Raw genomic sequence first — 11,778 nt, 5'->3', positions numbered from 1 at the left:
ATGTTCAGTAATGGTAGCTGGCCACCATCCTTTTCTTCTGGTCTTATGCCAAAGAAGCAGTACTTTATAAGTATAAGCAGAGTCAGTTATATTTGTAATCCAGTTCTTCCTTCAATTCCTCGGTCTCCTGCTGCTACTGCTCAGGTAAACAGAAACCAACTATGTATTTTAGATGGCTACTTGCAAGCTTTAAAGACCTCAGGCACTATCCACCAAACTAGGAGGGAGAACAGAAACTCTAAAACTAGTATTAGGCCATTGACTGGATTGTCCCCAGAAGCCATGACCCTAAACCTTTGAACCAAGTAAACTAATCCTGTGACATGTTTGTTGTAACTGTCGTATCAACAGCTGCATCACCCTTTTTTGTTTTTTTGTTGCTATAATTACAATTGGGAGCTCTGGTAGCATAGTGCCTAAGGCATTTGACTGCCAACCAGAAGACTGGTGGATAATTATAATTATATTTAACACAACATTTTGCCCTTTTTTTCCTGGTATACTGTTTAGTGATATCAGTTACATTAATTAAGTTATGTAACCATTGCCCTTAATTGATGTCAATTTTTCCATCACCATAAACAAAAACTCACTACCCTTTATAGCTTTTTTTTTTAATTGATTCAAGATCCAGTTAAGCTTCCTGCACTGAATCTGATTTTCGTTATCTCCTTAGTCTCCTTTAAAATTGCTGCCCCCTAGACATTATTTTTAAGTTTTCATGACTGATATCTTCAAAGAGCTCAAACTAGCTGTCATCTGGATGTTTCTGTTTGTTTGCTGGAGATTAGGTTCAGTTAAAAACATTTTTGGCAAGAATTTTATATATGTAAAGTTGGTGATGTTGAGTTTGATCACTTGGTTAAGGTGGTGATTGTAAGTGAAAATTTCCTTGTAATTAGTAAGCAATTTGTAGGGAGTTATTTTGAGACTCTCTGAATATCCTAATTTACAATAAACTTTCACGCAGTGGTTTTAGCAACTTTTTACTTATTTTTTATTCACTGGATCTGCTATAGTACTGAGAAAAGTGAGCTAATGTATTCAATTACTAATGTGTTTCTATTTCCGTAGTTTTTGTTTTAGCTAGGTTATTAGAACATAGATATCCATATATATTTATCTTCATTGTGATTTGCAACCTTTATATTTATAAAGTGCTTTTTTTTTGTCTATTTAAAAGCTTTTTGCTAGAGCAGAAATCAATGACATTGGAGACAGGAAATTAATAGAGAAAATCAATGAAACCAAAGCTGGCTCTTTGCAAAGATCAATAAAATGAATAAATCTCCAGCTAGGCTGATGAAAAAAAAAAAAAAAAGGGAGCAGTTACAAAGTACTAATATTGGAAATTAAAGATGGGCTATCATAAGTGATACCCTAGAGCCCTAGACATTAAAGGGTTGTTGTTATTGTTTGTTGTTATGTGCCGTGGAGTTGGACCCAACTCATAGCAACCTCTCCTTGGGTTTCCAAGGCGATATCACTACGGAAGTAGATTGCCCAACCTTCCTTCCTAGGGGTAAAAAAAAAAAAAAAATCATACCGTGAAAAACCCTCTGCCCACATATTTGATACTTTAGATGAAATGGACCAATTCCTTGAAAGACACAATATATCAAAACTCCTACAAGGAGAAATAGATCATCTGAAGAGGCCTATATCTATCAAAGAAATTGGACCAACAATTAATAACCTTCCAAAATAGTAATCACAGAGTTTCACTGGTGAATCTTCCCAAAGATTTAAAGAAGAATTAATATCAATCGTTCTCAAAGTCTTCCAAAAAACAGGAGAGGAGAGAAGACTATATTTTTAAAGTATTTCTTCTGTTGTCTTTATGATTTTTTTTTAAATTAAAGAGCAGTTTATTAAAAAAGAAACAAAATAGTCTAAGTAGCAGTGTGTACATTGTACACATTTAAATGACTCACAAGGATGAAGTTTTTCTTCATATATAAAGATCACACCACCTTGTTTTTTACCAAAAGATGTTCAAGGAGAATTCTGACTGGAAACCGCACACAAAATTGCCATTTTAACTAGACTGCCTTTCAAACACTCAATGATGCCACTGGTAATAAAGCTTTGGAATGGGAGCTCATTCTATTATTCCGTGGCAAACAGGATTAAAAAAAACAAGAGAAGCTGAGAATGTATTCTAAATAGAGTAGCACTTGTGGTTGTCTACACCAGCACTCCTCACTCCTTTGCTGCCATTTTTAGAAGCACTCCTTGTTGATCCTGAAGAGTCTCCACCCATCTTTGCTGGACAGATCATCAGCACCTCTTCTTTTGCAGAGGTTGACAGATGGTTCATTGCATCCTGGCACCAAGAAATGCATGCTGCTGCAGTCACATTTCATAGCAACCTGGCTTAGATTCTTCAGAATTTTTCTGATCCTATGCCAAAGCCTCTATAATCACTCATTATGAAGAAGTCCTAAAGATATAATAGCTTGCCACTCCATGGGTCGTATGTAAAATAGTACATGGCATAACCAGCAATGCCGTGTCCTTCGGGAGCCCAGTGCTTCTTGGGCATTTCCCTAAGCAGACAGTGGTAGAAGGGGTGCTCTCTGAAACCATCTTCTAGCAGATCTTTCTCAGTTAATATGACTTGCTCTTCCATGTCTTTACACTGAGTCAATTCCTTGCTTAACCACAGGATATCACTATAGCTGGTGGCAATGGCTGGGTGGATCATGAATTTCGCCATTTCATTCAACCTTTGCTTTTCTTGCCTTTGCAGACCAAGCCCCTGTACTTGAACAGCAGGAAGAAATGGTTCCTCATTTGTCTCCCAGGAGCATCCTCTTATCACTCAGGCTGGTACCATGACTCTGCGAACTTCAGCAAGCAACATAAAAGTCTTAGCAGAGCTGCAACTGGAACTGCATATTCTAGAATTTATTATTTTTAAAGTATTTCTTCTGTAGGTATGGTTATTTTTATCACTTTTTATTTATGTATTGTGCTTTCTCTCTTTTTCTTGAGTATGTTAACTAATGATTTATCTTTTTAAAAAGAAATACCAAAAACCAAAACCCAAACCCACTGCCATGGAGTTGATTTTGACTCATAGCTACCCCCATTGGGTTTCTGAGGCTATAAATCTTCATGGAAATAGATTTCCCCATCTTCCTTCCTTGGTATGTTTCAACCACCAATCTTTTGGTTAGCAGTCAAACCGCCTTAGGCACTGCACCACCAGAGGTCCTAAAGAAAAAATAGCATATGATGTATTAATAGATACGGGAAATTCTTTTGACAACATTCAATAAGCAGTCATGATTTAAAACTCTTGGCAAACTAGGAGTGGAAGTGAACTTTCTCAATTTGATAAAGGACATCTACAAAAATCTGACAGCTAATATCATACTTAACGGTGAGAAGCTAGATGCTTTCCTCCTAAGATTGGGACCAAGACAAGGATGTCTCCTCTTACCACTCTTATTCAACATCACACTGGAAGTCCTAGCTAATGCCTCTATACAAGAAAAGGAAATAAAAGTTATATAGATTGGGAAGGAAGAAATGCAACTGTTAATTGTTTTCAGATGATATGACAGTTTATGTAGGAAATCCACAGAATCAGCAAAATATTCCTGGAACTAATAAGTGATTATAACAAGGTTCTGGACGGCAATAGGATAAAAAGTTGATTTACAAAAGGCAATTGCTTTCCTATAAACCAGCAACAAGCAGTTAGAATTTGAAATAAAAAACACAACATTATTTACACTAGCACAGAAAAACTAATCAAAATTACAATAATCTCACACTGAAATACTTAGATATAGATCTAACAAAATAAGTAGAAGATCATGTGAGAAAAACTACAAAATTCTGACCAAAGTAATCAAAGAAGATATAAATAAATAGAGAGATAGTCCATGTTCATGGATAGTTACTCAATGCTGCTGTAATAAAAAATACCATAAATGGATGGCTTTAAAGAACAGAAATTAATTTTCTCACAGTCTGGAGGCTAGAAGTTCAAGTAAGGGTTTTGACCATGTTGATTTCTTCTGTGGGCCTCTCTCCTAGTTTCTGATGTCTGCCTGAAATCCCTGGCATTTCTTCACATTGCTCTGTCTTCTCCTTTTGTGCATCTATGCCTCTTCTGCTCCTTTTTAGAAGATACCACTCAGAAGTGATTAGGTTTAGAATGCACCCTAGGCTGGTATGAACTCATTAACTTAACAAAAGAAAATCTCTATTTCCAAATAGTTCATATTTACAGGTACAGGGGTTAGGACTTACACATTTTCTATTGGGGAATACAATTCAATCCATAACAGGAAGACTTAATATTGTTAAGATGTCAATTCTTCCCAACATGATTTATAGAGGGAATGGAATCTCAATCAAAATGCCAGTAAGTTATTCTGTGGATATGAACAAAATGATTCTAAAGTTCGTATGGAAAGACAAAAGACCGAGAATAGCTAACACAATGCTGAAGAAGAACAGGGTTGGAGGACTGACACTACCTGGCTTCAAGTTTTACTATAAAGGTACAGTGATCAAGATAGTGTGGTGAAAGAACATACTAATAGATCAGTGGAACAAAATAGAGATCCCAGAAATAGACCCACACAAATATAGTCAATGATTGTTGACAAATGAGCAAAGACGATTCAATGGAGAAACGATAGTCTTTTCAACAAATGGTGCTATAACACCACATGCAAAAAAAAAAAAAAGAATCTAGACATAAAATTTATATTTTTCACAAAAATCAACTCAAAATAGATCATAGACCTAAAAATAAGGTGCAAAGCTATACAACTTCTAGAAGAAAACATAGGAGAAAATCTAGGTGACCCTGGATTTGGAATGACTTTTCAGATGGAACTTCATTAAAATTAAAAACTTCTGTCTTGGGAAGACACTGTTAAGAGAATGAAAAGATAATCCACATATTGGAAGAAAATATTTGTGAAACACATATCTGATAAAGGTCTTGTGTTTAAGACAGAAACAACTTTTCAAACTCACCAATAAGAAAATAATCCAATTAAAAATGAACAAAAGATCTGAATAGAATCCTCATCAAAGAAGATATGCTGTTGTTGTTAGGTGCTGTCATGTTGGCTCCGACTCATAGTGACCCTATGTACAACAGAATGAAACACTGCCTAGTCGTGTGCCATCCTCACAATCCCTGCTATATCTGAGCCCATCATTGCAGCCATTGTGTCAATCCATCTCATTGAGGCCCTTCCCCTTTTTTGCTGACCCTCCACTTTACCAAGCATGATATCCTTCTCCAGGAAATAGTCCCTTTTGACACCATGAAAAAATGTAGGTGAGATAAAGTCTAGCCATTCTTGCTTCCAAGGAACTTTCTGGCTGTACTTCTTCCAGGACAGATTTATTCATTCGGTACTTTCAGTATTCTTCCCTACCACCACAACTCAAAAGCATCAACTCTTCTTTGGTCTTTCTTATTCATTGTCCAGCTTTCATACGTATATGAGGTGATTGAAAACACCATGGCTTGTGTCAGGCGCACCTTAGTCTTCAAAGTGCTATCTTCGCTATTTAATACTTCAAAGAGGTTTTTTTTTTTTTTTTTTTTGCTGCAGATTTGCCCTATGGAATGCGTTTGATTTCTTGACTGTTGCTTCCAAAGGTGTTGATTGTGGATCCAAGTAAAATTAAATCCCTGACAATTTTAATCTTTTCTCCATTTATTGTTATGCTGCTTATTGGTCTAGTTGTGAGGATTTCCGTTTTCTTTATGTTGACGTGTAATTCATCCTGAAGATGGCAGTCTTTGATCTTCATCAGTAAGTGCTTCAAGTCATCTTCACTTTCAGCAAGCGAGGTTGTGTCATCTGCATATCACAGGTTGTTAATGAGTCTTCCTCCAATCCTGATGCTGCATTCTTCGCATTGTCCAGTTTCTCAGATTATTTGCTCAACATACAAATTGAATAAATATGATAAAAGAATACAACCCTGACTTTAAACCAACTGACATCTTGTTCTGTATGAATGACTGCCTCTTGGTCTATGTACAGGTTCCTCATGAGCATAAGTAACTGTTCTGGAATTCCCATACTTTTCAGTTTTATCCATAATTTGTTATGATCCACACAGTCACATGCCTTTGCATAGTCAATAAAACACAGGTAAACATCTTTCTGGTATTCTTTGCTTTCAGCCAAGATCCATCTGATATCAGCCATGACATCTCTTGTTCCATGCCCTCTTTGGAATCCAGGTTGGACCTCTGGCTGCTCCCTGTCAATAAACTGCTGTAACTGTTTTTGAATTCTTTTCAATAAAATTTTACTTGCATGTGATATTGATATGGTTTGATAATTTCCACATTCTGTTGGATCACATTTCTTTGGAATGGGCACAGATACGGATCTCTTCTAGTTGGTCAGCCAGGTAGCTGTCTTCCAAATTTCTTGGCATAAATGGTGAGTGCTTCCAGCACTGCAGTCATTTGTTGCAACATTTCAATGGATAGTCCATCAATTCCTGGAGCCTTGTTTTTTTTTTTTGCCAACTTCTTCAGTGCAGCTTGGACTTCTTCCTTCAATATCGTCTGTTCTTGATCATATGCTACCTCTGGTGCCATAGTGCCTAAGGCATGTGACTGCTAAGCAGGAAGCTGGTGGTTCAAACCCATCAGCCACTCCTCAGAAGGAAGACTGGGCAATCTACTTTGGTAGAGATACCGCTTAGGAAACCCAAGGAGGGGTCGCTATGAGTTAGAATCAACTCCACAGCAGTGAGTTTTTTGGTGTTTTGGAAATGCTTGAATGTCACCCTATTCTTTTTGGTACAATGATTCTGTGTATTCCTTCCATCTTCTTTTGATGCTTCCTGCATCATTCAATATTTTGCCCATAGAATCATTAAATATCGTAACTTGAGGCTTCAATTTTTTTCTTCAGTTCTTTCAGCTGGAGAAATGCCAAGCATGTTCTTCCTTTTTGATTTTCTAACTCCAACTCTTGCCACATTTCATTATAATACTTTACTTTGTCTTTTTGAGTTGCCCTTTGAAATCTTCTGTTCATCTATTTTATTTCATTATTTCTTCCATTTGCTTTAGCTACTCTCCTGAGCAAGTTTCAGAGATTCTTCTGACATACATTTTGGTCTTTTCTTCCTTTCCTGTCTTTTTAATGACCTTTTGCTTTCTTCATGTATGATGTCCTTGATGTCATCTCACAACTTGTTTGCTCTTGGTCATTGGTGTTCAATGCATCAAATTTACTTTTCAGATGAATTTAGAAATTCAGATGGGATATAATCAAGGTCGTATTTTGGCTCTTGTGGACTTTAGTTTTCTTCAGCTCCAATTTCAACTTGCATATGATCAGGTGACTGTCTATTCCACAGTAATCATCTGGCCTTGTTCTGACTGATGTTATTGATCTTCTCCATCACCTCTTTCCACAGATGTAGTCAATTTGATTTCTGTGTATTCCATCTGGTGAGGTCCATGTGTATGGTCACCATTTATGTTGTTGAAAAAAAGTATTTGCAATGAATAAATTGTTGGTCTTGCAAAATTCTATCATGTGGGAAGAAGGGACGAATCTAAGAAGTTTTAAAAAGAGAAACTATTAGGATTTGATGGTTGATTAGTTTAAAACAAAAACAAAAAAAAAAAGAAAAAAAATTCTATCATGTGATCTCTGGCATTGTTTCTTTCACCAAGGCCATATTTTCCAGCTACCTATGTTTCTTTTTTGTTTCCAATTTTTGCATTCCAATCACCAGTAATTATCAACACATCTTGATTGCACATTTGATCAATTTCGGACTGCAGAAGTTGGTACAAATCTCCAATTTCTTCATCTTTGTATTTAGTCATTGGTGTGTAAGTTTGAATAATAGTAGGAGTAACTGCTTTTCCTTGTAGGCATTATGACTATTATCATATCACTGACAGCACTGTACTTCAGAATAGATCTTGAAATGTTATTTTGACCACGAATACAGTGCCATTCCTCTTCAATTTATCATTCTTGGTGTTTTGGTTCTCTGTGCTGCTCTGACAGAAAATGCCGCAAATGTGTGGCTTTAACAAACAGGGATTTGTTCTCTTACAGTTTAGAAGGCCAGAAGTCTGAGTTCAAAGGGGCCCTTCCTTGACCTTGGGCTTCAGCTCTGCCTCTTGCTCCCGGCCACTGGAGCTGGAAGTCTCTCTTAACTCAGGCAGCTGCTGGCTGCTGAAGCTGACAAACCCAAGGGTGACAAGTAAAATGGCACAGTCCCAAGATTATTAAGCAACAGGGCAGGCCACTAGTTCAAGTCCAGAGATAATCCCAAGATTGGCAGAAAACAGGGCAAGGTGCCGGCTAAATGCCAGGGTCCAAGCAGGCCAAAAAGCTCAGAGACATTTCTCAAGGCTTCTTCTTATATACTGGAAGCAGACCACATCTGTAAGGCAGCTACTCAGCTGCTCCAGTAGATTCCACATGGAGCTGATCTTCATGGGGAATAACTGCATCTAGCTGCCCAGCCACTAAAAACCAGGCCCAGGCAAGCTGACGCATAACCTTAACTACCACATTAAATACATTCTTTAGAATTTTCTACGTGGAGATTGTTATCTGTGAATAGAGACAGTCTTATTACTTCCTTCCCATCCTATATCTTTTATTGCTTTTTCTTGATTTATTGCATTGACTAGCACCTTTAGTACAATGCTAAATAGTAGTGAACATTCTTGACTTGATCTTAGTAAAGAAATATTCAGGTTTTCACTATTAAATATGTTGTTAGTTGTAGGTATTATGTAGATGTCCATTGTTTGGGTGAGAAAGTTATTTATATTAGTGGGATCATATAATATTTGCACTTTTGTGTATGACATTTCACTTAGCATAATGTTTTCAACATTCATCTAAACTTAATTTCTCTTTATGAATGAATAATATTCCACATACCACATTTTGTTTATCCATTTATCTGTTGATGAAAGCTTAGGGTATGTCTACCTTTTGGATACTGTGAATAATTCTGTTATGAACATTGGTGTACAAGGATTTGTTTGAGTCCTTGTGGTAGTTAAGGTTATGTCAATTTGGTTGGGCCAGGTTTTGAGCAGCTGGACAGCTGAGTGTGGTTATTTCCCATGATGTGATCTGTAATCAACTCCGTGGTGGAATCTACTGGAGCAGCTGAGTAGCTGTCTTGGGGATGTGGTCTGCTTCCAGTACATAAGGAGAAGTTTGAGAAGGGTTTCATCAGCTTTTTGGCATGCAGGCATGGGAGCTCTGATAGCACAGTGACTAAGGCATTTGACTGCTAACCAGAAGGCTGGCAGTTCATATCCACCAGCCACTCCTTGGAAGGAAGATGGGGCAATCTTCTTCCGTAGTGATACTGCCTCGGAAATCCAAGGAAGAGTCGCTATGAGTTGGATCCGACTCGACAGCACATAACAACAACACAACAACATGGATCCTGCATGTAGCTGAGTCTTCATTTGGCGCCTGCCATGTTTCCTGCTGATCTTGGAACTATCTCTGGACTTGAACTAGTGACCTGCCATGTTGTTTGGTCATCTTGGGACTGTGCCATTTTATTTGTCCACCTTAGGTTTTTCAGCCTCAGCAGGCAGCAGCTGCCTGAGTTAAGAGAAGCCTCCAGCTTCAGTAGGCCAGGAGCAAGAGGCAGAGCTGAAGCCCATGGTCAAAGGGCTTTCACCCAGTCCCTGAAGCTGGCACCTTGGACTTGGACTTGGACTTCTAATCTCCTAACTGTAAAAGAATAAATCCCTGTTTGTTAAAGCCATCCCTTTTGTGGTATATTCCTGTTAGAACAGCACAAGGCAACCAAAACAGTCCCTGCTTTTAATTCTTTTGGGTGTATACCTACGAGTGGATTTGCTGGGTCCTCTAGTAATTCTATTTTTAAGTAACTGCATCATTTTACATTCCTTCCTGAAATGGGTGAGGGTTCCAATGTTTCCACAGTTTGACAACACTTGTTATTTTTCATTTTTCTGATAATACCCATCCTTATGTGTGTGAAAGGAGATCTGGTGGCACAGTGGTTAAAGCATTTGGCGCTAAGCAAAAGGTCAGCAGTTTGAACTCATCAGCCACTCCATGGGAGAAAGATGAGGCAGTCTGCTTCTGTAAATATTTATAGCCTTGGAAACCATGTGGGGCAGTTCTCCCCTGTCCTACGGGATCACTATGAATCAGAATGGACTCAATGGCCATGGGTTTGGTTTTTCTTTTTTGGTTGGATGGATGTGAAGTAGTATCTCGTGGTTTTGGTTTGTGTTTCCCTAATGATTAATGATATTGAACATCTTCTCATATGCTTATGGGTCATTTGAATATCTTCTTTGGAGAATTATTTATTCAAGTCCTTTGCCCATTTAAAAAATTGGGTTGTCTTTTTGTTGTTGAGTTGTAGCTCTTTGTATATTCAGGATATTAAATACTCAACAGATATATGGTTACCTAATGTTTTTTCCACTTCATAGGCTGTCTCTTCAATTTCTTGATAATGTCCTTTTGTTGCACAAAAGTTTTCAATTTTCATAAAGTCCAGTTTTATCTATTTTTTTCTTTTGTTGTTCATGCTTTTGGGGTCACAGCTAAGAATCCATTGTTAAAAACAAAGACTTGATGCTTTCTATCTTTTCTTCTAAGAGTTTTATAATTTTAGTTCTTAGACTTAGGTCTTTGTTGCATTTTGAATTAATTTTTGTATATGATGTGAGATATGAGTCCTGCTTCATTCTTTTTTGCATGTGGAGGTCCAGTTGTCCCACCACCATTTGTTAGAGAGACTAGTCTTTCCTCATTAAATGAACTTGGCACCTTTGTTGAAAATCAATTGGCCATGGATGCATAGGTTTATTTATGAACTCTCAATTCTCTTCCATTGGCCTATATGCCTACATTGTGTTGATTACTCTTGCTTTGTAGTACATTTTGAAATTGGGAAATGTGAGTCCTCTTACTTTGTTCTTCTATTATCTGCTTTTCCCTTCTGTATCTTGGTCAAACTTTGTTATTTCCTTGCATGTCTCATAATGTTGAAAAGTAGACTTTTTAGATAATATAACAACTCTAGATATGGATTCTTATTCCCCCTTCCCACGGGGCTTGTATTGCTGTTGTTTGTTTATTCATTTGTTTATTTGCTTAATGGTTTAGGTGAGATAATTCTGTGAAGTCTATGTCCCCCTCAAGTTGAAGCAGTACACTGATACTACTTGTCCTGGACACTTGATAGCCTGGTAGTGGGGGGAGAAGGTAGACTATTCTTTATTGTTCTAGTTCAGCCTCAATCTTAGGCAGGTCCTGTATTTCTGGCTCTCAAGAATGAGGCCTTCTCAGTGACTGCCCCTCTTTCAGCATAGGGGACCTATGGTAGGATGGTTTTTGGCTCCTCCTTCAGGGATAGAGATTATTTTATGTTCCCGTCCCCTAGTTGCAATAGGTCTTCATTTGTGCCCTGAAGGTTACAGTTTTTCTGCCCTTCTCCAGTGGCATCAGTTTTTTTTTTTTTTTGTTGTTGTTGAAAAAGTGAGACCCTGAAAATTTAAATGAGGCACATTTGGATAAATTTAGGACACCCTGACCCCCAGCCACATTGAGCTTTGCTTTGCAGTGCCTCCTTCAATTTGTTAAGGCTGGTTCTCTCTACTTTAAGACCGAAAACCAAACTTACTGCTGTGGAGTTGATTCCAACTTATAGTGACCCTATAGGACAGAATAGAACTGCCCCCATGAAGTTTCCAAAGTTATAATTCTTTATGGAAACAGACTGCCA

General features: G+C 37.7%; 1 pseudogene; it reads right to left on the bottom strand.

The window, feature by feature from the left end:
- Nucleotides 1-2,202: 2,202 nt before the first annotated feature.
- LOC103206304 lies at nucleotides 2,203-2,719 on the bottom strand (annotated as a pseudogene).
- Between the last annotated feature and the right edge of the window lie 9,059 nt (nucleotides 2,720-11,778).

Source organism: Orycteropus afer, unplaced genomic scaffold, assembly GCF_000298275.1.
Source record: "Orycteropus afer afer isolate SDZICR_OR568_19922 unplaced genomic scaffold, OryAfe1.0 scaffold00311, whole genome shotgun sequence".
Classification (NCBI taxonomy): Eukaryota; Metazoa; Chordata; class Mammalia; order Tubulidentata; family Orycteropodidae; genus Orycteropus; species Orycteropus afer.
This window is presented reverse-complemented; position numbering and strand designations above follow the sequence as displayed.